This window comes from Ovis canadensis, chromosome 17, assembly GCF_042477335.2.
Source record: "Ovis canadensis isolate MfBH-ARS-UI-01 breed Bighorn chromosome 17, ARS-UI_OviCan_v2, whole genome shotgun sequence".
NCBI classification, from domain to species: domain Eukaryota; kingdom Metazoa; phylum Chordata; class Mammalia; order Artiodactyla; family Bovidae; genus Ovis; species Ovis canadensis.
The window spans coordinates 70,610,330-70,614,852 of record NC_091261.1 but is presented as its reverse complement, the minus strand read 5'-3'; positions in this window follow the sequence as shown (position 1 = coordinate 70,614,852).

Below are 4,523 nucleotides of genomic sequence, written 5' to 3'. Positions count from 1 at the left end.
CTGGTCCGTGATTTAAAGGAGCCAGGCTAACCCAGGCAAACTTAAAAAGCAGCCACTCTTTCGGGTGTGGAGAGAAGAGAACCCTCCTACACTGTTGGTGGGAATGCAAATCAGTACAGCCACAGTGGAGAACAGAATGTGTGCGTTTATTCGCTCAGTCATGTCTGACTCTTTGCAGCCCCTTGGACTGTAGCCCGCCAGGCCCCTCTGTCCATGGGATTTTCTAGGCAAGAATACCGAAGTGGGTTGACATTTCCTCCTCCAGGGACTCTTCCCCACCTAGGGATGGAATCAGTGTCTCTTTCAAGTCTCCTGCACAGGCAGGCGGATTCTTTGCCTCTATAGCGCCGCCTGGGAAGCCCAACAAGGAGAACGGTACGGAGGTTCCTTAACAAATTAAAATAAAGCTACCATATGACTCTGTAGTCCCACTCCTGGGCATGTATCCAGAGAAAAACATGATCCAAAAGGATGCACACACCCAGTGTTCATTGCAGCTCTGTTTACAATAGCCAAGACAAGGAAGCAACCTAAATGGCCTTCGACAGAGGAATGGGTAAAGAAGATGTGGTATGTATATGCCATGAAATATTACTCCACGATTAAAAAGAATAAAATTGTGCTATTTGCAGCAACATGGATGGACCTCGAGATTACCATACTGACTAAAGTAGGTCAGAGAGAAAGAAAAATATTATATGGCATCCCTTACACGTGAAATCTACAAAGAAATGATACAAACGAACTTACAATACAGAAGGAGACTCACAGAATGAACTTACCGTTGCTGTGGAGGATGGGGAAGGGGATAGTTGGGGAGCTTAGGATGGACGTGCACACACTGCTATATATAAACCAGATAACAGACCAGAAGCTACTGTATAGCACAGGGAACTCTGTTCAATGTTATGTGGCAGCCCGGATGGAGGCGGGAGGTTTGGGAGGGAATGGATACAAGTATATGTATGACCGAGTCCCTTCACTGTTCACCTGAAATTATCACAACATTGGTAATCAGCTATATCCGAAAACAAAGTACAAAATTCAAAAAAAAAAAATGTATCCACTCTCATGATGCAGGCTGTCTCTTTAGTAAACTCTCCAGGGTGAAGATTTCTACCTGCTCTGTGTCCCCAATGCCTGACACATAGTTGGACTCATTCATTAAGTGAGTGAGCTATTGATGCAAGGTACTGATGAGTTTTCCTTCTAACTGAAAATATCAGCTAATTTAGAAATTCTTTAGTTTTGTAAAACTTAAGGAGTAATTTGTACTAAGGAGTACAGATGGGTCAGCCTTTCTGGAGAGAAGATTTGAAACCTGTTTCGAAAAGCCTTGTACCTCAGTCATTCCACCGCTAGGAATTCATCCTAAAGAAATACTCAGAACTCTTTCAATACTTAGATTCAAGATGTTCAAGGCAGTGTTATTTACGGTGGAAAGACATTGGAAAGAACCTAAGTTTCCAGCAACAGAAAACTGGTTGTCTAGATGTCACCATACTGAGCGTCTTAGAAAATTATCGCCAGGAGTCAACGTGTGTGGTCTGTTTGTAGGTGGGGTGTTTGTAGCTTATAAAACAGTATATACAGTAAGACCTCAATTTTATTAGAAAAACTATGCATCTATGTGGCTGTATATTAATAAGCTTACACAGGTTATCTTTGCACAGTGGAACTAGTTGTCAAAATTTTCATCATTTTATTTTATTCCCCTGTTTTCTACAGTAAATATAATTCAGTTGAATAATAAATGTTATGAAGAAATCTTAGGATGAAGAACTACAACCAGGGAAAGGTACATTTACATACATTTACATGTCCAGCACAGGAGGAGTTCCTCTAAACAGACGAAGTAAGTTGTTCAGTCATGTCTGACTTGTTGCAACCCCATGGACTGCAGCCTTCCAGGCTCCTTTGTCCATGGAATTCTCCAGGCAAGAATACTGGAGTGGGTTGTGATTTCCTTCTCCAGGGGATCTTCCTGACCCAGGAATCAAACCTGGGTCTCCTGCATTGCAGGCAAATTCTTTACTACTGAGCCACCAGTGGAGGGCTTAACAGAGGGGCTTGTTTTAAAGGTACAGGAGGTCTGAGAGTGAATTCTCCCAGAAGATTAAATGAAAGGTCCTAATTATTTGATGACCACCAGGAAGCCCCTGGGGCTTCCTTGATAGCTCAGTTGGTAAAGAATCCATCTGCAATGCAGGAGACTCCAGTTTGATCCCTCAGTTGGGAAGATCCTCTGGAGAACGGAAAGGCTACCCACTCCAATATTCTGGCCTAGAGAATTGCATGGACTGAACAGTCGGACACGACCGAGTGACTTTCATTTTTACCGGGGCGACATTACACACGGGCACCTTTACTGTGGTCTCATAGGACATCACATAGGTTTGGCCACCTGACTTGTTTGGACCAATGAGATCCTAGTAGATGTGAGGCATACACAGGCTGGAAATGTGCCTATGAACTTGGCCTTGCTGCCTTGCATGAAAGGCCAGGCCCACTGTAGCCAGGGCCCCTTCAGAACGAGACACACGGGGCAGATCACATGTCCTGGATGGTCCAGGGAAACTAGACTTGAAATCAAAATGAAGCCTGAAGTCCAGCTGAGGGGCAGCTGACCGACAGACCTATGAGCGTGAGAATGCATTGCTTTAAGACTCTCACTTTGGGGAAAGCATTATTGTAGCAAGAGCTGACTAATACCCAAGATGCCTTCGTTGTGTGGGGAGGGGGAGTTGCTGAAGAATGTACATAGTAAGCTCTCATTTAAATATAGGTGTGTTTAGCTGAACATGTGTGTGTTCATGTGTGCATGTGTACAGAAATCTTTGGATCAGATGTTCGTGATCTGATCCAAAGATCAGAGAGATGGGATTTTCTAAGGGGATGGGATTTTTTCAGGAACTTTCACTGTATAAATCACACACGGTTGTAATGTTTTGTTTCTTTAAAAAAAAAAACATAATATTTTTGTAATCACACAGTAAAGATCAGAACGAATGTTCTGATCACTAATGGATCTGTCAACAGGAAGTGACTTTGCCTTGAGTGAATATACAAGTATTTCCTTAGGAGGACTTTTCCCTTGGCAAACCAGATTCCACCCGGCCATGTGATAAGAAGAAGTTCCCTGAAAGCACCCAGATGAGGGATGGGAAAACACAAACAAGGGATGATTTCTTCAGAAGAGCGGATCTCAACCGGGCATGATTTTGTCCTCCCCAGGGAATATCAAGCAATGTCTAGAGACATCTTCAGTTGTCACCACTGGTGGGAGGGGAGGCAGGGGGAGGGGAGGCAGGGGATGGGGAGAGTGTGGGAAGACTGCTGGCATCTAGTGGGTAGCAGAAAAGGATGCTGCTAAATACCCTCCTGGGCACGGGGCAGCCCATCACCTCCTGCAAAACAGTTTTCCAGCCCCAAATGTCAATAGTTCTGAGGCTGAGGAGTACTGATTTAGAGGCTGTGTGTGATGCCCTCCCCGGTTCCCCATCTGTGACAGACAGGCTGGTGTATTCAGTCCTGGTGCCAAGGGACTCAGCTTGGTGTTTTCAGGGTTAACCCCAAGCTTGTCCTGAAAGGAATAAGATGCAGAGCCTGGTCATTCTGAACTTTAAGACAGAAAAGTGAGCAGGGCAGGGGTTTAGGGAGCTAGCCTGGACCCCAGACAGGGCTGATGTCCAAGACGTAGACTGTGGTGGGTTCACGGTGTAGGAGCATCTTTGCTAAGATTGCTTAGAGGGTAAAAATTAGACCTCTTATAGATAACATATTGAAAAGCAGAGACATTACTTTTCCAACAAAGGTCCGTCTGGTCAAGGCTATCATTTTTCCAGTGGTCATGTATGGATGTGAGAGTTGGACTGTGAAGAAAGCTGAGCACCGAAGAATTGATGCTTTTGAACTGTGGTGTTGGAGAAGACTCTTGAGAGTCCCTTGGACTGCAAGGAGATCCAACCAGTCCATTCTGAAGGAGATCAGCCCTGGGATTTCTTTGGCGGGAATGATGCTGAAGCTGAAGCTCCAGTACTTTGGCCACCTCATGCAAAGAGCTGACTCATTGGAAAAGACTCTGATGCTGGGAGGGATTGGGGGCAGGAGGAGAAGGGGACGACAGAGGATGAGATGGCTGGATGGCATCACTGACTCGATGGACGTGAGTCTGAGTGAACTCCGGGAGTTGGTGATGGACAGGGAGGCCTGGCGTGTTGTGATTCATGGGGTCGCGAAGAGTCGGACTCGACTGAGCCACTGAAATGAACTGAACTGAGTACGGTTGTATATTCTGAGCATGCTTCTGTGAAAATGACAGAAACACAATCTTTTCCATGTATATGTATGTATGTATAAAGATTTTACATGCATGTGCATGGAAAAATATAGATAGGTATAGATTTGACATGTGCACACACATATAATGTATGTATGTGATGTACATTATATGTATATCATGTATGTGTTTATACATACACGCACATTCATGTACATACATGTATACACATGTACATGCATGT